Source organism: Acinonyx jubatus, chromosome C1 (genome assembly GCF_027475565.1).
Source record: "Acinonyx jubatus isolate Ajub_Pintada_27869175 chromosome C1, VMU_Ajub_asm_v1.0, whole genome shotgun sequence".
Taxonomy (NCBI): domain Eukaryota; kingdom Metazoa; phylum Chordata; class Mammalia; order Carnivora; family Felidae; genus Acinonyx; species Acinonyx jubatus.
Genome location: NC_069381.1, coordinates 135,814,046 through 135,840,759, shown reverse-complemented (window position 1 = coordinate 135,840,759; position 26,714 = coordinate 135,814,046). Strand labels below are relative to the sequence as shown.

At 35.9% G+C, this 26,714-nt stretch overlaps 1 long non-coding RNA gene across 1 annotated transcript in view; it reads right to left on the bottom strand.

Annotated features, from left to right (window-relative positions):
• Positions 1 to 24,228, bottom strand: part of LOC128314027 (uncharacterized) — a 46,314-nt gene extending 22,086 nt beyond the window's left edge. Inside the window, exons 1-3 of the long non-coding RNA XR_008295335.1 lie at positions 24,090 to 24,228; positions 17,054 to 17,182; positions 2,174 to 2,302 (exon numbers count right to left, since the gene is read on the bottom strand). This is a non-coding gene — a long non-coding RNA (uncharacterized LOC128314027). The remainder of the gene's footprint in view (positions 1 to 2,173; positions 2,303 to 17,053; positions 17,183 to 24,089) is intronic.
• Between the last annotated feature and the right edge of the window lie 2,486 nt (positions 24,229 to 26,714).

Here is a 26,714-nt window from a genome sequence, read left to right as displayed (position 1 = left end):
TCACAGACCGCAGGATCGTGACTTGAGCTGAAGTCGGACACTCAACCGACTGAGCCACCCAGGCACCCTGAGGACTGTGGAGGTTTTAAAGCATTTCTGCAAAGTCTTTAATACCATTCCCATTAAGATATAGTGTCTAATTTCCTTTTCTTTGAATTGAAGTGGAATGCAGTGGAAGTGATGCTCCACAAATTCTGAGACCAGGTCCTAAAAGGCAACGCTACTTTAACCTGGCTTTGTCTCGGGACATTAGCTCTTGCACCCCTGACACCATACACTGAGGTGTCATGTAGGTGTTCTGAGACATAACTGCAAGTTGAGGTCCTAGGCCAGAACCGCCTAGGACCTCAATCCTCAGAACTCAGAGATAGCATCATAGAAAAGCAATCATTTACTAGTATTAAGTCTAAGATGGTGTTTTGATACATGGATAACCAGAAAATATTTTAATGCCACACAGAGAACTAGAGAATATTAGATGCCATAGCTAAACATAAAATGTAGGGTCTTCGCTTTGGAACTAAGACATGAGAAGTGGCTGGAGGAGGCTCAATCTGTTAGCAAAAGTGTTTGTTGCCTGTTATAATGTCTTGATGAGTTCGTCAGTGAGAACTTAAATAAAAGTGAGTAAACACTTATCAGAAGTTGGAGGAGGGGCACCTGGGTGGCTCAGTTGGTTAAGCATCCGACTTTGGCTCAGGCCATGATCTCATGGTCCATGAGTTCAAGCCTCCCGTGGGGCTCTGTGCTGACAGTTCAGGGCCTGGAGCCTGCTTCAGATTCTGGGTCTCCCTCTCTCTCTAATCATGCTCGTGCTTGCTCTCTCTCTCAAAAGTAAATAAACATTAAAAAAATTGGAGGAAAAGAAACCCTGGTTATGTAGTTGTGTGAAATTTACCAACAGCCTTTTGAAATTTGGAAAATAAATATACCTAATGAACTGGATAATCTGCCTAAGGAAATTTCCAGGCATACTTTTGAATATTCCACCTGATTTCTTCAGCTGGTGATCATAATACGAGAAAAGAGCTAAAGAAATAAGAGCTTTTAAAAAGTAATTAAGTATAAAGAATCCAGGACTTTGGTTTAAAATAAAACAGTTTCTCATTTCCAGTCCCTGGTAGATGGTAAACTATTCTCAAGTTAAGAAATAGCTTTCAGGCAAAGATGAGATCCAGGGCACTGCCAGGAAAACATGGTCTAAAAATGACTTTAAAGTAGTTTGTAAGATTTCAGAAGGATTTAAAGTGGTGCCTCATATACCTTTTCAAGCAGACAAGAAAGCCACCTAAGAGCACATAAGAGCATACTTCACATTTTCTCTCAATTAAAAAAAAAATAGGGCTTCTAATAATGTTTAGGGCATTATCCCACAGAAACTTTAGTGGGAGTTGGAGGTAGAAAAGACTTTGCCTCAAAACTTTTTATGTGAACAGCTTTTATTTAATAGCATGAACCCTAAAAATATTGCTTGAAAAATCCATAAAAATTTTAAGAAAATCATACTGACAGAAACACTGCCATCTTGGACTAAAAGGGAAAGCAATGGTGTGAAATGAAAAGTACTCTTGGTGTACCCAAACTTCTATGGGAAGGAAGCAAGCAAGAGAAGAGCATTCAGTTATAGTCACAGGTTACATTTTAGGCAAAAGGAAATACAATTCAAAGGGAAAAACCAAGAGCCATGGAGAATTGTCAGACAGCAGAACTATTCCCTAATCAAAGAAATGGTAACATATGCTTTTAAGGATTTCAGAATTATAACAGACTAGTTACTGTTGTAGATCTCCGTTTTTCTTTTCCCTTCTTTCCCTCCCTATATGAGAATATCAAACTTATGTTTCTCACATCACTGTATTTTGGGTGAGAGGTAGATCATTCGTTTCTTTAAATCACATGTATTCAGATCTACAGTATACTCAAGATGCTATTCCTGAAAAACATACCCAAGGTCAACTGGATCTCATTTAGACGATAGCATCATAGAAATTCAGCCTGAGACTGAAGGTATAATAAATGAGATTTTAGGAGGTACTGCAGAAGTGAGCATGTATATTTCTCATGTGAAGAGAAAGGAAATAATTTGGGCTCAAAGAATGGACTGACAATTCTTCTATCAAAAGGTGTCATCTAATTCCCCTGTCTTTAAGTATGTATAGCCTTGATGACTCACCTTTAGCAAAGAGAATCTGACAGAAGAAAGCTGCATGATTTCCAAGCATAAGTCACTCCTTTGTACCACATCTCTCTTAAGATACTCGCTTTTGTAATCCAGTTGCCATACTGTGAGATGATCCAAGGCCTGTAGAAGAAGTCAGTTGTAGGTGTTTAAGCTGACCACCACAGCTGAGATCTCAGCTAACAATCAGTATCAATCACTAGACATGTGAGGAGGAAGCATTCAAGGTAACTATGGTACCTTGAACTATGACTCATGGTTACTATCTGACAGCAACATAAGAATACCCAAGAACTAATCTCTGTCAACTTCCAGAACTGAAAGAGATTAAAGTAATAAAATTATTGCTGTTTTATGCCATTAAGTTTGGTATAACTGTTTTATACCTTTAAGTAACTGAACAGGGATACACACACACACACACACACACACACACACACACACACACACACACGCAGAGGGAGGCAGGCCTGGAATAGTCTCCAATGCATGTTAAAAATAAAAAGGAGTGGGGTGCATAGTATGCAATTATTGTTTTATTTTTCAAGTGTGTTGGTTGCGACTTTTTTCTCAGAATTGGTAACTAGGATGTAAAGCTAAGGTAAAAGGGGGGACTTAATTATTTCATATTAAGAATAGAGCTGAAAAACAACTTGAGTCATACCCTTCTCAGGACTTATCTAGCAACAGCTGAATGGCTCTGCTATGCTAGTCACCTCTTCCTTATATGTCAATAATTGGGAGTGTTTGGGCAGGTATCCAAAAAAGTTATCTGAGTCCTGGATCATTAAATTAGAAATGGAATATCAGACTTTTTTCCTCCCTGCTCAGAGTGGAAATGAAAGGGTATCTTCTCAAATCCTTTTCCCAATCCAAGTGAGAAGGGCTCAAAAATATTTACTTGTAAATGTTGAGTGGTCACAAGAAGGGATGATTGGCATGTTTTCTTAAACTGGGCAACCTGCTTTTGCAAGGGAATTTCTGATCTTCCTTCTATATCTATTTTTGCAAGACTGTAAGAGTTTTGGAGAGGAGCAGAAGGCAGGGGAAAAGGAATGACAGTGTGTTAGTCTTTATACTGGCAAGGATTGTAAATAACCCATGGGCTATATGGACATGTGGAGGGTTTAACCACCTTGATGGTGCCTGATCACTGAAAGCAGGAACTCCAGTAGCAAACAAAGGAGATATAATGAAATATATTGTGAAATGGGAAGTAAAAGGAGATCTGGAAAAATTCATATCTACAGTGTGAAAGCAGAGGTAAAATATTGCCACTCCTATTTGTAGAACATGCAACCTGTGCCCCTCAACAGATGCATTTCCCATACAGAGGACTTAGCCAATGAAACCAAAGCATCAGTAATAGCTCCAAATATTTATTATTGATCCTCAACAGAAAAAGGTTATTGAGCCTTAGTCTAAAAAAATTGATATACCCCTGCTAACAGCAGCAAAGAGAAAATTGCAGTAGCTATATTAATATCAAAATATGCTTCAGAGCAAAGAATACTGCCAGGGCTAAGAGGGATCATTTACTAATGATAAGTGGGTCAATTTACAAAAGTACATAAAAATCCTCATAGGTTATGTATATAACAGTTTCAAAATACATGAAGAAAATCTGGTAGAACTACAAAGTACAATAGGCAAATCTGCAATTACAGTTGGAGATTTCAAATCTTTCTCTCAATATCTGACAGAATATATAGACAGAAAATTAGTAAAGATATTGAAAACATGAACAACACTATCAATCAACCTGATATAATGGACATTTATGGAACACTTCACCCAGCAGCAGAATACACATTTTTTTTTTCAAATGCAGACAAAATTGTTTTAAAGATGTCATGTTAGGCCATAAAACAATTCTTAGTAAAGGTTAAAAAAACTCTTTAAAATAGTATATGGTGTGCTCTCTGATCACAATAGAATTATAATCTGTAAGAGAAGGACATCTAAAAACTTCCTAAGTGGGAACTAAACAACACACTTTTTAAAAAATGTTTATTTACTTTTGAGACAGAGAGAGAGGGAGACAGCACGAGTAGGGGAGGGGCAGAGAGAGAGGGAGACACAGAATCTGAAGCATGCTCCAGGCTTTGAGCTGTCAGCACAGAGTCTGACACAGGATTCAAACTCATGAACTACGAGATCATGACCTGAGCCAAAGTCAGACGTTTAACTGACTGAGCTACCCAGGTGCCCCAAAACAACACACTCCTAAATAACCCGCCAGAATAGAGAAAAACATAAAAGGAAAATTAGAAATGATTTAAAACAGATTAAAAATGAAAAATCAAAATATGTAGGTTATATATAAAACAGTCCCTAGAGGAAATTTTTATGGCATTATATGTCTATATTAGAAAAGAAGAAAGGTGTTAACTCAAAAACCTAAGCTTGTATTGAAAGAAACCAGAAAAAAAATTTAGACCCAAAGTAAACATAAATAAAGGGAATTTTTATGAGAAGAAATAAAATTGAAAACAAAAAATAAATAATTAAAATTAATACCACAAGCTAATTTTTTTAATGTTTATTTATTTTTGAGACAGAGACAGAGAGAGACAGAGCATGAGTAGGGGAGGGGCCAAGACAGAGGGAGACACAGAATCTGAGCCAGGCTCCAGGCTCTGAGCTGTCAGCACAGAGCCTGACACGGGGCTCAAACCCACAAACCGTGAGATCATGACCTGAGCCGAAGTCAGACACCCAACCGACTGAGCCACCCAGGCACCCCACAAGCTAATTTTTTGAAAGAATCTAAAAATTAATAAACCCCCCTAGCCAGACTGACAGGAAATAAAAAGAATTGTGAAGATCATAAATCAGACAGTGATAGTCTTTATACATCTTCCAGAAGTTTAAAAAATAAAAAATTATCATAAACAACTCTATGCTTATAAGTTCTGTAACTTAGATGAATAGCATGTATCTTAACATACACATATTATCAAAGCTCACTCAAAATGAAATAGGAAATCTGAATAGTCCTATACCTGTTAAAATAATTAAATCTTTAGGTAAAATTATTTCCATTTCGCTAGTGAATAACACTGAACAAATATACCAATTCTATACAAACACTTTCAGAAAATTGAAGAGAAAGAAATTCTTCCTAGCTATGAGTCTAGGAACAGAACACAAAAAGACATAACAAGAAAACTACAGAACAATATCCTTTAGACATGAATAAATTAAAAAAAATTATTTAATGATCATTTATTTTTTGAGAGAGAGAGATAGAGTCGAGCAAGGGAGGGGCATAGAGAGGATGACACAGAATCCGAAGCAGCTCCAGCTCCGAGCTGTCAGCACAGATCCCTATGCAGGGCTCGAATTCACGAACCATGAGATCATGACCTGAGCCTAAGTGGGACACTCAACAGACTGAATCACCCAGGCACCTGACATGAATAAATTCTTAACAAAATTTTAGCAAAGAAATCCAACACTATATAAAAAATGATACTACATCATGACCAAATGAGATTTGTTCCATGAATGCAAGTTTGGTTTGATGTTTGAGGAATCTGTGAAATGCATATTAACAGGCCATATAATCATCTAATTTTGCAGAAAAGCATATCAGAAAATGCAGCATACACTCATAAAAAAATCCTAAAAGTAGAAATAGTGAGGAACTCCCTTAATCTGACAAAGATTATTTATGAAAATCCCAAAACTAACATCATTTTGTTGAAACATAAATGTTTTTCACCGAAGACCAGGAACAAAGCAAGGATGCCCACCCTCAACACTTCTATTCAGTACTGTGATGGAGGGTTTATTCAATGTAATAAGAGGCAAGAAAAATCCAGATTGAAAAAGAAGTAAAGCCATCTTTATTCTCAGATTACGTAATAGTCTACAAAGAAAATCTGAATATACCAAAATACTAATAAAATAAAGTTAGAATTACAGAATATTAGGCCATTATAGAAAAATCAATTATTTTAATATATACTAGTGACAAGCAATCATAAATTAACATTAAAAATACCACTGATAGTAACGTTAAGAATAGGAAATACTTAGGTATAAATTTGGCAAAAAGTTGTGAACAATTTCTACCCTAAGAATTATTCAATATTTCTGAGAGATTAAAGATGACCTAAATTAGTTAAGGCGATATACCTTGTTCATTGATGAGAAGCTTCAATATTATTAACATGACAATTTTACCCAAATTCTTCTGCATATTCAATAAAAACCCAATAAAAATAAAATCAGGCTCTTTTTGGTAGAAATCAGAAAACTGATTATCAAATATTTACAGAAATACAAAAGACTTAGAATATTCAAGAAAAACCCTTTTAAGATAATTTATCTAATTTCAAGACTTGTAAAGCTATAGTAACTAAACATGGATTATTAGAACTGTATAGGATGCCCAAAATAGACACACATATACAGGCATTTTTTTTTACAAAGATGCCAAAACAATTTAATTGGGGAAATTATCATTTTCAACAAACTGGAACAATTTGGTAACAAGAACATAGTTACATAAATAAAACTTTGACCTTTACTTACATCAGAGGACATACCATAATTATTGGATCTAAGAGCTAAGTTTATAAAATTTCTAGTAGAAATGTTAGATAATATCTTAGAAACTTTGGATTTGGCAAAGGTTTCTTAAATAAGACATAAAAAGCAAGAACTATTAAATAATAAAATCAAGAAATTGCTCTTCAGCAGGAGAAAACTTATGCTCTTCTAATGCTATGATTGTGGAGAACTAAGAGGCTGGGAAGATGGCAGAGTTGGAGGACTCTAAGCCCATACTGTCCCCCTGATACAACTAGTATCAGCATAAATAATGTAGAAAGTGACCCAAAGACTGGCAGAACAAACTCCACAACTAAAAGGTAGAGAAGAGGTGACATTGAAGAAGGCAAAAGGGCAAAGATGCTGTTTGGGAGCAAAACAGACCTAAGCCATCTGCATTAAGGCAGGAACTGGTGGTGCTGTGGAAAAGGGCAAAAAACAGGCTACCACACCAGGGAACCTGCACAGCAGAAATAAAACCCCGTAACATTTGACATTGAAAGTAAAATGAGCCAAATTTCATGATTTCTGACAACCAGTGGAACTGAAAGCTTAGAGTTTTAAAAACTGGTGGACTCAGCTCTGGGAGAGGCCAGAGGGAATTAGGAAATAGAATCCTTACCCTTAAAGAGATAGCATGACAAACAGCAGCAGAGATACAACATGGAAGAGTCAGTTTGAAAAACTCTGGAAGTAGATAGTAGGGAGAGTGATTTACTCATCTCAGAGAGTGGTCAAAAGAGGTAGGAATCACAGGGGACTGCTCCAGGAACAAAGGAGCTGGCAGGCACTTGTCTAACTTGCTTACACCAAGCCCTGAACCCCTGTGCTTTAGTAGATCCACCCTTCCAAATCATGCTTTCCTCAGTTCTACTAATGTGGCTTCTTCCCCCAGAAGACCAGCACAAACCTCACCAACACGGCATCTACACCCACAACTTTTGCGGTGGGGGGGAGGGGGAGGGGCTCAGGTCTGATGGCAGTGGTGGCAGGGCACATTATGAAGCAGACCAGCACATACCTTGTTACAACATGCTCCACATGGTAGGGAGCTGCCCAGCATAGGTAAAGAGAACCTCTGCAGAAAACTGGACTGAAGGAAAAAGCAGCCAGGACTAAACAGTAGGGCACATGCAACACACATAGGAAATACTCCCTGAAGTGCCAGCTCCTAGAAAACAGGGGACACTGGACTGCGGGGCACTAATGAACCTCTTCTTCATAAAGCTATCATCTTCAAGGGCAAGAAACATGGCTGACTTTCCTATCACAGAGAATCAAAGCATTAGACAAAATGAGAAGACAGAGGAATATGTCCCAAATGAAAGAACAGAACAAAACCACAGCAAGAGACCCAAGTGAAGTGATATATGCAATATGCCAGATAGAGAACTTAAAGTAATGATCATAAAGTTACTCACTGGACTTGAGAAAATCATAGAAGACATCAATGAGGTTTTTTTTAAAAATATTTTTTTAAAAAGCCAATCAGATGAAGAGCATAATAAATGAAATTAAAAATACATGTAATAGAATAAATAGCAGGCTAGATGAAGCAAAGGAATGAATTAATAGCCTGAAAGATTGAGTAATGAAAGTAATCAAGTTGACCAAATGAGAGAATAAAGAATTATACAAAATAAGAAAAGACTTAGGGAAATCAGTAACTCCAACAAGTATAATATGTGCATTATACGGATCACAGAAAGAAGAGAGAAAGGAAGCTATTATTTGAAGAAAAATAATAGCTTAAAACTTCCCTAATCTGGGGAGGGAAACAGATATCTAGATACAAGAGGCACAGAGATGCCCCAACAAAATCAACCCAAGGAGGTCCACACCAAGACACATAGTAATTAAAATGGCAAACAGTGATAAAGAAAAAAATTGAAAGCAGCAACAAGAAAGATGACACATACAAGGGAAAGTCCACAAGTTTATTTAGCCGAAACTTTGCAGGCCAGAAGGGAGTGGCATGACATATTCAAAATGCTGAAATGGAAAAATCTGCAGCCAAGAATATACAGTAGGGTCCTCCGTCAGAAAAGGAGAGAAAGACAAACAAAAACTAAAGGAGTTTATGACCACTAAACCAGCCTACCCTACAAGAAATATCAAAGGGTACTCTGAGTATAAAGGAAAAAACATGAGAGCATAAAAATTTAGAAGCATAAACACAGTAAAAATAAGTATATCTATAAAAATCAGTCAAGAGATTCACAAAATAAAATGATGTAAAATAGGACACCATATACTTAAAACAGAGGGGGAAGGGAGTAAAGAACTGGAGCAGGGCACCTGGGTGGCTCAGTCAGTTGAGCATCTGCCTCTTGATTTCAGCTTAGGTCATGGTCCCAGGGTCATAGGATAGAGCCCCATGTCGGGCTCTGCCCTTAGTGTGGAGCCTGCTTAAGAGTCTCTTCTCTTTCTTTTCTCTTCTCTCCCACCCACCTCCACTTCTCACCCTTATTCACGCATTCTCTCCTCAAAACACACACACACACACACAAAAAAAAACACAAAACAAACAAAAAAACCCAAAAAACAAAAAAGAACCAAAAAAAGAAAGAAAATCAAAACCAAAAAAATCTTAAGTGACCATCAACTTAACATACATGTTAAATACAAATTGAATAGTCACCGTAAATCAAAACCCAGTAATTGATATGCAAAGAATAAAGAAAATGAAATCCTAGTATGTTACTAAAAAAAAGCCAATAAATCATGAAAGAGAGCAAAAGAATGGTCAGAGAAATTTACAAAAACACCACAAAAAAGTAACAAAATGGCACTGAACACATGTATCATACATATCAATAATTACTTTTAATATAAATAGACTAAACACTGTAATCAAAAGACATAATGAGACAGAGTAGAAAAAAAACCCAGGAGTCATCTATATGCTGCTTAAGAGACTCATTTCAGACCTAAAGACAACCTGCAGATTGAGAGTGAGGGGATGGATGAATATTTGTCATGCAAATGAAGGTCAAAACAAAGCTGAGGTAGCAGTACTTATATCAGACAAAATAAATTTTAAAACTAAGAATGTAACAAGAGACAAAGGAGGCCACTATATAATAATAAAGGATAAATCTAAGAAGAAGATACAGTTGTGAATATTTATGCACCCAACCTGAAAGCACCCAAATACATAAAACAGCTAATAACAAACATAAAGGAACTAATAGATAATAATACAATAACAGGAGATCTTAACACCCTACTTACATCAATGAACATATCACCAAAACAGAAAATCAACAAGGCAACAGTGGCTTTGAATGACACACTGGACCACATGGTCTTAAATATATTCAGAACATTCCATCCTAAAACAGCAGAAGACACATTCTTTTCAAGTGCATATGGAACATTTTCCAGAATAGACCACATATTAGGCTGCAAGTCTCAACAAATTCAAAAAGATTGAAGTCATCCCATGCATCCTTTCTGACCACAATGCTATGAAACTAGAAATCAACCACAAGTAAATATCTGGGAAGAGCACAAATACATGGAGGTTAAGTAACATGCTACTAAACAATGAATGTATCAACCAAGGAATCAAAGAAGAAATAAAAAATTACATGGAGACAATGAAAACACAACATAAAATCTTTAGGATGCAGCAAAAGGTGTTCAAAGAAGCAGGTTTATAGCAGTAGAAGCTGCCTTCAAATGCAAGAAAAATTTCAAATGAACAACCTAACCTCACACCTAAAAGACCTAAAAAAAAAGAACAAATGGAACCCAAAACCAGCAGAACGAAGGAAACAAAGATTGAGTAGAAATAAATGACATAGAAACTAAAAAAGAACAGAACAGATCAATGAAACCAGGAGTTGCTTTTATGAAAAGATAACAAAATTGATAAATCTCTAGCCAGACTCACAAAAAAAAGAAAAAGAAAAGAAAAAAGGAGAACTCAAAATCACAAATGAAATACAAACAACTATAAGATAGTATTATGAAAAATTATATGCCAACAAATTAGACAATGTAGAACAAATGGGTGAATTCCTAGAAACATATAACTTACCATAACTGAACCAGGAAGAAAAAGAAAATTTGAACAGACTGATTACCAGACATGAAATTGAATCAGTAATCAAACAACTCCCAACAGGACCAGATGGCTTCGCAGGCAAATTCTACCAAACTTTTAAAGAAGACTTAACACCTATTATTTGCAAACTATTCCTAAAATTAGAAGAGGAAAGAAAACTTCCAAATTCATTATATGAGGCCAGTATCACCCTGATACCAAAGACAGATAAAGACACCACAAAAAAAGAGAAGTACAGGCCAGTATCTCTGACGAACACAGATATACAAATCCTCAACAAAATAATAGCAAACCAAATCCAATAATACACTAAGAAAATCAGTTACCATGATCAAGTGGGATTTTTTCCTGGGATGTAAGTGTGGTTCAATCAATAAATCAATATCATACATCACATCAAGAAGAGAAAGGATAAAAACCATATGATCACTTCAATACTTGGAGAAAAAAAATTATTTGACAAAATACAAAATCCATTCATGATAAACGACTTCAACGATGTCAGTCTAGAGGTAACATGCCTCAACATAATAAAGGCCTTATATGAAAAACCCACATAAAACATCATACTCAATGGGGGAAAACTCAGAGCTTTTCCCCTAAGATCAGGATCAAGACACGGATGTCTACTCTTAACCACTTTTATTCAACACAGTACTGGAAGTTCCAGCCAGAATAATCAGACACAGAAAGAAAAAAGAATCCAGATTGTTAAGGAAGAAATTAAAACTTTCACTATTTGCAGATGACAGATTATAGATAGAAAACCCTGAAGACTCCACCAAAAAAATACTAAAACTGATAAATGAATTCAGTAGTCACAGGATATAAAGTGAATATACAGAAATATGTTGCATTTCTATGCACTAATAATGAAGAAAAAAAAAGAAAAAAGAAATTAAGACAACACTCCCATTTACAATTGCATGAGAAATAATAAAATATCTACGAAAAAACTTAACCAAAGAGATGGAAGACCTGTACTCTGAAAACTATAAAACTCTGATGAAATAAAGTGAAAGCAACAACAACAACAACAAAAATGAAAAGACATTCTATACAATGGGTTGGAAGAAAAAAAATATTGTTAAAATGTTTATATTACCAAAGGCAATCTACACATTTAATGCAATTCCTATTAAAATACCAACAGCATTTTTCAAAGAACTATAACAAATAATCCTATAATTTGTATGGAACCACAAAAGACCCTGAATGCCCAAAGCAATCTTGAAAAAGAAGAAAAATGGAGGTATCACAATTCTAGGCATCAAGTTATATTACAAAGCTGTGGTAATCAAAACAGTATGGGACTGGCATAAATGTAGACACGTGGACCAATTAAACACAATAGAAAACTTATAGATAAACTCACAATAATATGGTCAATCTTTGACAAAAGAGTAAAGAAGATCCTATGGGGAAAAGATGGATTCTCTTCAACAAATAGTGTTGGGAAAACTGGTCGACCACATGCAAAAGAATGAAATTGAACCACTTTCTTACACCATACACAAAAACTAGCTCAAAATGGATTAAAGACCTATATGTGAGGCATGAAACCATAAAAATCTTAGAAGAGAGCACAGGCAGTGATGTCTCTGACAACAGCCATAGCAACATTTTTGTAGAAACATCACATGAGACAAGGGAAATAAAAGCAAAAATAAACTATTGGGACTACACCAAAATTAAAAAAAAAAAAAAAAAACTTTTGCACAGTGAAGGATATAATAAAAAAAACTGAAAGGCAACCTACTGAATGGGAGAGGATATTTGCAAATGATATATCCAGTAAAAGGTTAGTCCCAAAATATAGAAAAAACTAATGCAACTCAACACTCCAAAACCAAATAATCCAATTTAAAAATGGGCAGAAGACATGAAGAGATATTTCTCCAAGAAGACTCAAAGATATTTGTCCAAGAAGACATACAGATGGCTAACAGACACATGAAAAGATGCTCAACATCAGTCATTATTAGGGAAATGTAAATCAAAACTACAATGAGATATCACCTCAGAGCTGTCAGAATGACTAGAATCAAAACACAGGAAAAAAGTCTTAGTGAGGATGTGGAGAAAAAAGAACCCTCATGCACTGTTGGTGGGAATGCAAACTGGTGTAGCCACTATGGAAAACAGTATGGAGGTTTCTCAAAGTTAAAAATAGAACTACCTTATGATCCAGTAATTGTATTACTGGGTATTTACCTTAAAAGTACAAAAACACTAATTCAAAGGGATAAATGCACCCCTATGTTAATTGCAGCATCATTTACAATAGTCACATTTTGGAAGCAGCCCAAGTGTCCATTGATAGATTAATGGATAAAGAAGTGTTACATATACACAATGGAATATTATTCAGCCCTAAAAACAAATGAAATCTTGCCATTTGCAATGACAGAGATGGAACTAGAAAGTATAATGTTAAGTGAAATAATTCAGAGAAAGATAAATACCATATGATTTCACCCATATGTAGAATTTAAGAAATCAAATGAGCCAAGGCAAAAAGAGAGAGAAGGAGAGGGAACCAAGAAAAGACTCCTAACTATAGAGAACAAACCGATGGTTAACAGAGAGGAGGAGGGTTAAATAAGTGATGGGGATTAAGGAGTACACTTATTACAGTGAGCACTTCTCATTGTACACCTGAAACAAAAGTGACACTATGTTAATTATACTGGAATTAAAATATAATTAATAAAAAATAATTTAAAAATAAAAATAAAAAGCAAAGCTACTGTTGTGAAAATGAAACAGCAGGCAACCAACTAGGATAAAATACTTGCAAATCACATCTCTGACAAAGGACTTATATGTGGAATTTGCAAAGAATTAAGACAAGACTACCCACAAGCCAATTCAAAATGGACAGAAGATTTGAAGACATTTCATTAAAAGAAAATAAATAGGGGCAACTGGGTGGCTCAGTTGGTTAAGCGTCCAACTTTTACTCAGGCCATGATCTCGCAGTTTGTGAGTTCCAGCCCCTCATCAGGCTCTGTGCTGACAGCTCAGAGCCTGGAACTTGCTTCAGATTCTCAGGTCTCCTTCTCTCTCTGCCCTTCCCTGCTCATGCTCTGTCTCTCAAAAATAAATAAACATTAAAATTGTTTAAAAAGTAAAATAAAATAAACATATGGCAAATAAACACATGAAAATACATTTAACCAGGGTGCCTGGGCAGCTCAGTCAGTTAAGCATCCAACTCTTAATTTTGGTTCTGGTCATGATCTCACAGTTCGTGGGATTGAGCCCCACATCAGGCTCCATGCTGACAGGACAGAGCCTGCTTGGGATTCTCTCTCTCTCTCTCTCTCTCTCTCTCTCCCTCTCTCTGCCCCTCCCCCATTTGCACAGTCTCTGTTTCTCTCAAAATAAATTAAATTAAATAAGAAAATACATTTAACACCAACTGAGTTTAGGGAATGCAAATTAAGTCCTGCTGATGTATCCCTTGATCCTTATTAGAATGGCTACAATTTTAAAAGGACTGATCATATTACGTGCTGGCACCAATGTTGAGCAGCTAGAACTGTTATATACTACATATGGGAATATAAAATGGCACAACTATTTTGGAAAACAGATTGGCAGTTAAAAAAATTTAAACATATACCATATAACCCAGCCATTTTTTATCCTAGGTATTTACCTGTAATAAACATGAGCTTATATCCACTCAAACACTTGTTTATAATTATTCATAGAACCTTTATAGTAGTTAACACTGGAAACAAAATGTCTACCAGACGGTTAAACAAATTGTGGAATACTACTCAGAAATAAAAAGTAAAAAACTAGTGTTACATGTAATAACATGGTTGAATCTTAAAGCAACTGTGTTAGGTGCAAGAAACCAAAAATAGAAGAGTACATATTTCACAATTCCTTTTATATAAAATTCTAGAAGATACAAATTAATACATAGTGAGAGAAAGCACATTGGTGGTAGTCTGTAGATAAGAGTAAAGGGAGGGAAGAATGCATTTTGATGAGTAGGAAGGAAATTTTGGAGGTGATGAATGTGTGTATTATATACCTTGCAGTGATGGCTTCATTATTATTAACATATGTTAAGTGGTATCAATTGTACATTTTCAATATACAGATGATCATACTTCAATAAGTATTTAAAAAGAAATTACCAAGAATTATATATCAAAAGACAACAATATCAAGAGTTAATGGGTGGATGTATTTGCTACCTATACACTTTACCATGGACTTGTAAATAGACAATATAATGTGTTCATAAAACTAAAGAAAAAAATACAGACAATGCATTTTTTTAATGAGCAAATATTTAAATAGGCACTCCACAAAAGAAGATACTCAAATTTTCAATAAACATGTAAAAAGTTGCTTAGCATTGGCAATTATTAGGGAATTGCAAATTAAAGCTCTTATAAGACCCATCAAGACATAAAATTGAAGGAACTGACACCACCGAGTCTTCACAAGAATGTAGGGTAATTGGAACCCTTAAACAGTGCTGGTTTGATGTGTAGTGTTACAATCACTTTGGTAAACTACCAGCATATACTAAAGGTAAACAAATTTACCCTATGACCCAGTAATTTTAATTGTCTAACAAGAGACATGTAAAATAATATTCATAATTTCATTCATCATAGCCCTTGTTTAGAAACAGTCAAATGCCAATTTTAGGATAGGAATAGAATATTAGATAAGAAAAATGAATGAGGGGTACCTGGGTGGCTCAGTCAGTTAAGTGTCTGACTTCAGCTCAGGTCATGATTTCATGGTTTGTGAGTTCAAGCCCTACATTGGGCTCTCTGCTGTTAGCACAGAGCCTGCTTCAGATCCTCTGTCTCCCCTCTCTCTACCCCTCCCCTGTTCTCTTGCTCTCTCAAAAATAAACATTAAAAAAATTTTTAAATGAATGAACTCCCTAACATAAGATATGAACTTGGGGTCGTTATGATTGATATGTCACTGTAGATTCATCAATTGTAACAACTCTGTCGATGTGACAGAGCATGTTGATAATGGGGGAGGCTACACATAAGTGGGGGCAGGAGGTATATGGGAAATCTCTACCTTCCCTTCAATTTTTCCATGAACCGAAAACTGCTCTTAAAAACACTCTTTAAAAGAAATGAACTAGTGCTTACACAACAGCATGGATAAATTCACGAGCATAATGTTGAGTGAAGGAATATGGACACAAAAAACATACTATATTATACCATTCATATGAATTTTTTGATAACTACTGATTAGGAGGCTACAAAATGAAACTTCTGAAGTTCTGGAAATAATCCAGTTACTTGGCTGTATATTATGTAAAAACTTATGAAATTGTACAAGTTTTTTGCCCTTAAGTCGTATTTTGTTTAAAAAAAAACTGATTAAGTATAAATCCCTATAATGTAAAATAAAAAAACTGAGTTTATGTATATACTTACTTAAAAGCACATACAGTTAGACTCATAGATACTAAATACAAAGATGGACACGTGCAGGTATACGAATGGAATATTTCTGAAAAAATACACAAACTAATTATAGTAAAAATGGGACATATACTTGCTTTTCCTATTATATCTTTTTGCATCTTTTGCAAAAAGATGGAATTTACATCCTCTATGTGTATTTTCTATTGTAAACAATAAATAAAAGGAGTACAAGAAGAAAACATTAACAAAATATTACACTTTTCTGGAATCTTTTTAACTTGTATTAATCTTTTGCTTCTATAACCTAGGGTTTGAAAAAGTATTAAAAAAATTTTGTAAGTGACCTAAATTAACATGTAGAAAATTGTATAGAATTTGGTTTAGAAATAAAATCCTAAATTCTGTTTTTTTTAATTCTTATTATTCATGAATTTAAGAACATAATCAAGATTTTCTAATAGAACTGTTTCTCAGTGAATTAATTACACCATTGAGAGTCCCTTCGTTCTCATCCTAATACATCAAGAACACTTTAGGGAATAAGGAGAATTTAGAGTGTAGGTTCTACTGTTCTATTGTGATGAGGCTGAGCTTTTGCAGTACAAATGGAAATAATGTTTGCTATTCTATCAATTCTTTGAGCTTTTTTCACCTCTTGCAGAGATATAGTTTGGGGCATCATTTGGCCAAAACCTTAATTAGCAGTTAGAATCCAAAGGCTTAAGAGGACCTAAACATCTCTGTAAAAGTCAAGTTTGGAGAAATATTCAAACGTGATTGATGGATGTTAAGAAATTACAGTACATTGACCTTAGATTTATTCTCCAGAGAAGTTTTGATCAAACAGAAGAAAAGCATGTGAGTTTCCTTGCATTGGCTCCAATTTAGAGACTCATGTCGATATGGCCTTTCCAGGGATGTTAGGCGCCAATGTTGAAACTGTAATTTAAAGAGCACCAAAGTTAAAATTCACAAGCTAAGGAACAACTTGTTTTCACAGCAATGAGAGCTGGCATGGCAAACACTTCTCAGTGGTGACTTACATACTTATTCAGTGATTTAGACTGCTTCTCTGGCACGGGTCAAATGGCATATTAACATGGGATATAATCCTTTCTCACTCTGTAGGCAATGGCTCAGTGTGATATTGGCACCATATTAAGCTTCATTAACCCTACAACACGTTGCCTTCTTACTCTTGGCACTCTCCTGCAGGCTGCAGGCAGTAACCCATGAGTAATCTGATTACCTACAACCGACTGTAGCCGCATGGAATGGAGGCTGACTACAGAGTGGAACACAATTACAGTCTTTTGAGATTCAATTAGAAAGCTGTTGGTAGAGCTTCGTTTCTGTAACTGGCTCCAATAACCCCTCTTGAACTGCACATTTCTTTAAGAGCTCATAGTAAATAACGAACTTAAAAAGCTTCACCTGTTCTTCATATGCCTTTTAGAATTTGTCCTCAAGTGCATAGCAAACTAGGTTTTCAGTTAGAAACAATAACTATTTCCATAGACTCTACATGAGATTTTTTTTCTCTCTAAAGGGGAAACATTATTCATCTCTTTCACATAATTATTCTGATTTTAGTTTTGTTAATGGACATTAAAAATAAATGCTACTTAGCACGGAGGTGAACATTGTCAAAGGCTAATTGTCCTTCAAAACCTGAAGTTAAGAAAAATTTTGCATTTGAAAAAACAAAATTAAGACAAAGACGTTCTAGACTGGATTATGTCATTCTGTGCTATCTCAAACATCAATTACACTAGATATACAAATCCATAAGATTTCATTCTTTGCTCGCTAGTGGTCTGAATTCCTAATTGCACATTTAAAATGAAGTGGTTTTAAAATGCATACTTGGAAGAAACACATTAGTTAGAAGATGCTTCGTATAAATTAGAACATATTTGGTAATGGAGTGTTTGTCTATTGAATTATTTTTGCCCCCAAACTTGTCTCATCTTGCTTATTTATTGTGGGATTTGCTTTTTCTATTCTGAGAATTCTAGAATGAATATGAATTTCAGAGACAGACTTGAGCTTCAATCCTGGCTTTGCTACAATCTACAAGATCTTTAGAAGTTATTTAATTTTGAACCTCAGTTTTCTCTATTTTGAAACAGGGAATAAAAATACCTTATGACAGTGTTGTTGCAATGATTAACAGCACATGATGAGGGAATGGCACAGGGCATGGCATATAGTAAACACTCAACGCACGTGCTTTTCTTACTAAATTTCTAGATCTCACTGGAAACAGCACTGGCTTATTGTAAATTCATATCTTTGTTTTTATCACTATGTATACGTTATCTGGTTTGATGACATAAGCATCTATTTTTATGTTATGAAACTAGAGAATCATCACTAATTATTGAAATACATTACTTATAGGCATTTATTTCAATCCCTGAGTTTTAGTAAAAGGTATCAGGAGTTTGAGTGCCAATGATATTTTCCTTTTATTCCCACTGTCCTTTTTTCAAAAAAAATGTGAATACACAATCAGCTTATTACATTCAACCAAGTTCCAAAAACCTCAAGCCAACACTCCAGACTAATGCCAGTTCCTTGACCTCTGTGAGGTAAATGCGTGGAGTCTGAAAATACAAGCATTTTAAAATCTAAAAAAGCTAGGCAGTTATAAATGCTCAGAGTATATGAAAATCTTTCTACTTGACTCTGCAGGTAAAAAGCTAGTAAACTACTGAATGCTAAACACTTTCTTCACAACAGTGAAAAGGTATCGCTGAGGAAATCATTTTCCTCCCTTGACTCTGTAGATTACCATGTGTCTGGTGAATGCACACTGCAACTGCAGAACCAGGGTGTATTTGATAACCACTGGTGTGTGAGGCCATGTCACCCATTAGCATCCATGCGTCAGATGGCTTAGTTAAGTCTACTCATCACTTACAATAATTGAATCAGACTAGCACTGATCCATTTTGTGGTCCAACATGACATACCTCACTTTATCATTATCCATAATGAGTCACTCTGTGTCAAGGGAACTGGTCAAGTTTAGCATTTGTTATTAATCACCAGGATTTTAGGGACAATTTTTCAGTTTTGCCAACACATGTTGCTAGATTTCTATTATTGTAATTAACTATAGCTGGCTCATTAATACAGGAAAGCCAAATGGAGCCCTGAGATTCCAAAGTGTCTTGTTTCAAAGTGAACTACTTTTCAAAGAATAATCCTGAAGGCAGCACTGGCTATATCACCAGGCATGGATATGTATGGAAGAATAGAAAACTGGTGTATGTTAGTCTATTTATTTTTTATTCTTGTTTTTCATTTGGCCCTTAGGCATGTCCATATCACCAGTGGGAAATCTGGATCAATAATAGTTCAGATGAAAGACATGGAAGGTCTTCTGGGGTTGGTTTTAACTTTTTAAGCATCAGATAAAATAAGCCCTTTTTAAAAAGTACAGAAACTCAATTTGTAGATTGTTTGGTCAATATTGTTCATAACTTTCATGAAAGTATTGCAAGTTTTTTTTTCTTTTTTGGATCTAGGCCTAGAGTAAAATAATCAACAAAACAAAGCTTGGCAACAAACTGTTATTTTCATTTGTTCCCACATGTTTTCCCTTTTAAAAAAATCTATTCCTTCATCCATAGCTAAGATTCTATTACCCCTGCTTTGACTAACAGATTTCATACTTTTCTGCCTCCAGAACTTATACTCCTACCCATCCTGATTTCTCCTGTCCACATAATTTTCTCTTTTCATATTGATCTTCTTCAAAAATGCCACCAGCAGCCTCCACTTTATCCGTTCTTGTTCTTAGGCCAGTCTCAGCTGATTCTTATGTTTCCTTGACCTCATATCCTGATTCAAGATTTTACTGAAGCTTTTCATGAAGAGCATGTAAAGTTACAAGGTATACACACAAATGGCCTCCAGATGCCCTCTAAACATGTCCGCTCTTCTTCCAAAGTTCCTCTTTTCCCCAGGTACTACATCATCCTTTCATTATTTAGAAAACTCTCTTTTCCTCCACTGCATCTTCACTTCTAATCTGGCTCAGCAAAACAAAGCATCTGCCTCAGCATCTGTGCTGGGTGGGGATGGGGTTAAGAGTGGTGGTATAAACAATGTATCTCATGAGTCACAAATGCATTATTTCGTCTAATATTCACAACACTCCAAAGGAGGAAATGGAGCATCAGAAATGTTCAGTACCCAGAATCAAAATTAAGGGGCACAGCTCGGAGACAGACCAGGTCAAGCTAGCTCTGAAGCCCTGGTCATTGCACCATACTAGTATGAGGTAGTTTTAGGGGATATTTAAATATTTTGGTAATTATGTATTTACTGTAATATGCATTTAAAATATAATACAAAAACATGATTTTACATATACTATTACTAAATTTAACAAAAAACAAGTGAGTTGATTCAAACTTGTTTTCATATAAATTATTAAATGATAGTGCAGCTGCCCCACAGATGTGGGAAAGAACGAAATACAGTTGTGGAAATACTATATGACCTTATACTTTTTTAGTTCTCCCAACTGCTCTCTATGGATCTCCATATAGTATTTAACTTGAAAGGTCTCTGTGCTTCAGTGCTATCCTATCTAAAATGTCTACTGGCCCCATGTCTTCTTGCTGAAATCCAGCTTAAATGCACTCCCTTAACACAACCTTTCCCAAATGTCCCTCTTCTGAAGATCTGCATCCATATACTGACATGGCACTGAGTGGAGTATATGTTTTGACTAGGTTTATTCATATGTTTGTTCTGTCCTTTTTACCTTGTGGTCTGGAGCTTCCTTATTTATATCCCTATAGCTCCCTTTCCCACAGCACTTGACTTAAACATAGGCACTCAGTAGAAGTTGCTAAAGAAAAGTCAAAAAGACTGGGTTCAAATCCCACCACCTGCAATTTATTAGCTCTGGGACCCAGGACAAACAAAATTTGAGTCTCTGTGAGGATTACGTAACTTGTCAACATGAATGTCTTAGCAGAGAATCAATATACATTAGTGTTTCTTGTTTCTACTTCCAATATTTTCTGAAAAAAATGTACACAAAAGATTGACATAAAAATTATATTCATTTATTTAAGCTTCACCTCTAATTGTTACATGCTCTTGCAAATAACTTAGGTATTATTTAGATAAATATTCAACAAAGTACCCATTTGCTGAAATGCTCATAAAATTTATATTAGTCGGGATTTATTTGAATGCATGTGACTGAATATCAACCCAAACTTATAGAAGAAAAAGAAATCTTAAAATAGAGAATATGAATGTATGAATATTCATTGTCTTAAGAAACTACAGCCCCAGGCTTAGGATTTACTTTAGATATAGCTTGATCTAGGGTGCACAGGTAATGTCACCAGAGCTCTGTTTCTCTCCACCTCTTCTTTCCCTGTGTTAGTTTTATTCTTAGATACTTTGTTTTCTTACAGCACCTGGCCTACATAGCCCTTTTAACTAGTATCCTTAAGGCAGGAGTTTCTCTATCAACATGTGTCTCATTCCCTTAGTCCTGACGGATTTTTACTGGGTTTTATTGAGTTACATGCCCACCCTAGAAGCAATCACTGTGACCCAGTATGTTGGGTCAATTCTAATTGCCTCACTGGCCCAGGGGTTGGTGGACTGACAGTCCCATCAGCTCCAGAAAAGAATGGATTCAGGATAGACATGAAATAAAAGATACTCTGTCCAAAGAAAAGTGAGGTAGAATGAACACAAACATTCTAGGACTGGTGTAACACATGTTCTTGGCGCTTCACTCATATTCCTCAGTACTCACTGTTCCACTAACATGCTCACAGCATCTTATAGCCCTTAAATTTACCTCCACCCAAGAGCTTTCTTTTGGCCAGGCCAACCTACAGGGCAAGAAGTCAGTGAGGGGGAATGCCCCTGAAGGCATACCTCAACCAATGATTCAGGAAGAACAGGTAGATAAAAACCTCAGCTCCCTCTGTCCTTTATCAAGGTATCTTGGAAGCATGGTAACACTATTTATTGGCTTCTTTCCCTTCCTTGGCTTCTTCTCCATTTTTCTTCTTCCTAAAATGAACTTTCACATTAATTGCTTATGCACACCTTCTAATCTTGGGGTCTGTTTCTGAGGGCAATCCAATCCTTCTCATCTCCCCTCAGAAAACTAGTAAGAAATCTCTAATCATTTCCAAACTTTTCTAGGTAGAATTTTCTCATTGCAATTAACTTCATGAAAATGGAATAGTTATACTGGGATTGTTATTATTTTCTCTGTGATATGTGAAAATAGGAAAAAATCCTCTAGATGAGTGAACATAATGGCTGATAACACATTAGATGGGATGTAGGTGAGAAGCAGTCCTGCTTTTTTCCCCTGCACCTTTTCTTCCAATTGAAAATTTCTTCTTTTGCTGTCATGTTAAAGGTATCTAAGACCCATGAAAGAATTTTAAACCAGGTTTAAAAACACCAGAAAAAGAAGAACAAAGCTGGAGGTATAAAAATCTCAGATTTCAAGATATACCACAAAGCTGTAGTAATCAAAACAATATGGTACTAGCACAAAAATACACATAGATCAATGGAACAGAATAGAGAGCCCAGAAATAAACCCACACTTATATGGTCAATTAATCTATGACTAAGGAGGAAAGAATATTCAAAGGGAACAAGTCTCTTCAACAAATGATGCTGGGAAAACTGGACAGCTACATGCAAAAGAATAAAACTGGACCACTATCTTATACCATCCACAAAAATAAATTCAAAATGGATCAAAGACCTAAGTGTGAGACCTGAAGTTGTGAAGTCCCTAGAAGAAAACATAGGAATTAATTTCTTTGATATTAGCTGTAGAAATATTTTTCCAGATAGGTCTCTGAGGCCAGGGAAACAAAAGCAAAAATAAAACTACTGGGATGACATCAGCATAAAAAGCTTTTGCACAGTGAAGGAGACCATCAACAAAGTGAAATGGCAGCCTATTGTATGGGAGAAGATATTTGCAAATAATATATCCAATGAGGGATGATTATCAAAATATATAAAGAACTTATACAACTTAACAAAAAATACACAAATAATCCAATTTTTTTAAATAGGTAGAGGACATGGGTCCTCTTTTCCAAAAAAGACAGCCAACAAACACATGAAAAGATGTTCAACATCACTAATAATCAGGGCAATGCAAATTAAAACCATAATGAGGTATCACCTTATACCTGTCGGAATGGCTAAAATTAAAAAAAAAACCACAAATAACAAATGCTGGCAAGGATCTTGAGAAAAGGGAACTCTGATGCACTGTTGGTAAGAATGCAAATTGTTTCATCCACTCTAAAAAACAGTATGGAATTTCCTTAAAAAAGTTAAAAATAGAATTAACATATGATTAGTAATTCCACTATCTGGTATTTACCCAAAGATTATGAAAATACTAATTTGAAAAGATATATGCCCCCTCTGTTTATTGCAGCATTATTGACAATAGTCAAGATATGGAAGAAACCCAAATGTCCATCAGTGAATGGATAAAGAAGAAATGGTACATACATACACACACACACACACACACACACACACACACACACACACACGAAAGAATGAAATCTTGCCATCACAACAGCACAGATGAACCACAATGCTAAGTGAAATGTCAGTCTGAAAAATACAAATAACCATATGATTTCACTCCTATTAGGAAGAAACAAAACAAATGAACAAAGAAACAAAAAGACAAACCATCAAAAAGACTCTTAAACACTGAGAACAAACTCATGCTTGCCAGAGGGAGGTGAGCAGTGGGGCCCAGGCGGGGAGAATAGATAAAAGCAATTAAGAGTACACTTACCTTGATAAGCACAGGGAAATGTATAGAATTGTTGAATTATGTTGTGCACCTGAAACTAGCATGACCCTGTGTGTTAATTATGCTTGAAAAAAGAAAAAAAAAGAAAACACTTGACTCAAACATAAGCTCAGTTTTCAAATCTAATGCAAAAGAAACACAATCACTTTTGTCATTCTAACCTGTCACTTGGCAGCACAGTTTATGCTTTGATCCAATTAATTTCTACAAATCAGATGTGTGGAAAAACAAAGGTACAATTCATAAATCCAGTGAAATTGTTATCAACTATAAAAAGTAGAGAATATTGTCTCAATTCTCAAGGAAAGTTTAATCTAGTAGCAAGGGAAGACTCAACGAATAAAGAATGCAAGGAATCTGAAAATGTCTGTGAAGGTTGCATAAGCAAACACTTTTGGAGTTTGGGAAATGGAAAATAAAGATAGTCCAGAAGGCACAACCGATGTGAACACGGACAAAATTAGGTCAAAAACATATGTTCTGGCAGGCATGAAATTGATTGGTTTAGCCAATAGGACTTGATTAAGAATGACCTTTTCCAGATGTCCCTTACTCATGCAATTTGCAGATTGGGGATTTTGAAATGTTGCTTTTCGATCACTTGCATTTGGGTGCTGGGAAGGGATGAAGGGGGAGTGAAACTGAAAGGAAGAATTCATGTCAAGGGTTTGGGGAAAATATATGAAGCTGGTGACCTCACTTGTAGCTCGTTCTAGGTCCCATTTGTAAGTTTTTCTTCTCACAGGCCTCTTAATGTTGGCATATTTCCTACTTTCATTCTAGCTTCTTTTATTGCATTACAGCCTTGATAATCATGTTTATCCCAGTATCTTTAATAATCATCTATATGTTGGTGACTCCCCAGTTAGCTCTTCAGTCCAGAGCTCTCTCATGAGCTACAGACTGAGTTTACACAATTGCTTAATCAAAATCCCTACTTATAGGTCTAATATACACCTCAAACTTAACATGCTTAAGACTGCAATTCTCTTTCCCATAAAATTTGCTCTACCTATATATAGCCTTTCTCAACTCAGTTGATATCAACTCAGACTTTCAGTTGCTCAGTCCAAAAACCTTGAAGTCATTCTAAAAATCTTTTCTTTCATAACCACACATCCAATCCAATGTGAAATCTTGTTGGCTCTACCTTCAAGATATATACAGACCACTTCTCACCACTTTCATTGCTACAATCCAGGTCCAAGCTGTCATTTTTCACCTGGACATTACATTTGGCTTCTACTGGTTTTCAGTCTTTTATCCTTCTTTTACCTTGAGACTATTAGAAATCCTCATGTCATTCCTCTGCTCAAAACCCTGCTCTCCCATTTTTCTTACTTAAAACCAAGGCTCAGAGCAACCTGGAAGGCCTTATGTTATTTGGCTTCCTGTCTCCTCTCTGACTGCCCTTCTACTGATCTTCCCTTGACCAGTCTGCTCCATAGCATGTCCTCCTAGGCATTCCTGGACCCTGACCAGCCCGCCCTGTCCTGCTTTAGGACCTTACTTGTGCTGTTTGTTCTGCCTTTCATGTTCTTGCTTCAAGTATTTGTTTGACTCATGTCTCACCTCCTCCAGCTCTTTGCTCAAATACTACTTTCTCAGTGAGGCCCTGACCACCTATTAAATGCACTGCAATCTATAGGCACAATTCTCTCCCCATCTTATTCCCTGACACTTCTATACCAGTTCTCTATTGCTGAGTAACAAATGGTCAACAAATATAGTGGCTTTAAATAGTGTGATTTTATTAGCTCACAGTTCTCTATAGTCAGAAGTCTGGCATAGTTCAGCTGAGTTCTCTGCCTAGGGTCTCACAAGGCTGACATCAAGGTGTTAGCCAGGCTAGGCTCTTATCTGGAGGCCCTAGGGAAGAATCCACTTCCAAGCTCATTGAACTCTTTGGCAGAATTCACTTCTTTGCAGTTGTGCAGATGAGGTCTCCCTTCTTCGCTGGATGCCAGCCAGAATTCTTATTTTTAGTTCCTAAACACCCCAAAGACCTCCATAACAATCCTTTCACACATGGCCCTCCATCCTCTAACTTGCAATGGCACATTGCATACTTTCCGTGCTTCAAGTCCCTCTGACTTCCTCTCTGCCCTCACTTCAGTTTTTAAGAGCTCATGTGATTACATTAAGCCCTCTGGAAGAATTTAAATAATCTCCCTGTTTTAAGGTCAATTGGCTAGTGATCTAAAATGCATCTGTAAAGACCCTTTTGCCATATAATGTAACATATTCCCAAGAGTAATAACAGGGAGTAAAGGTGATGAGGGACAAAATTCTGCCTACTACCCTTCCCAAGCACCAAGAGCTATGCCTTCCTGGCATATGGTACATATGAATGATTACATGGCAGCAGACACCTGAGCTAGAGATCTTATTTGCAGAAAGTTGGTTTTTGCCTATTGCATTTGGAAGAAAAGCTTCTGAATCCTTCCAATTTGGATGTATTGGAATGTGAAAAATCACTTATGTTTGTTTTGATCTTTGAAGAAGGAAGAATCAGAGAATGAGAGAGGGAGAAGAAAGATGGTAAATGGAAGGATCAAGGTTGGGACAGAGTAGGAGAATGCCCAAGACCATGTGCATGGAGCCTCT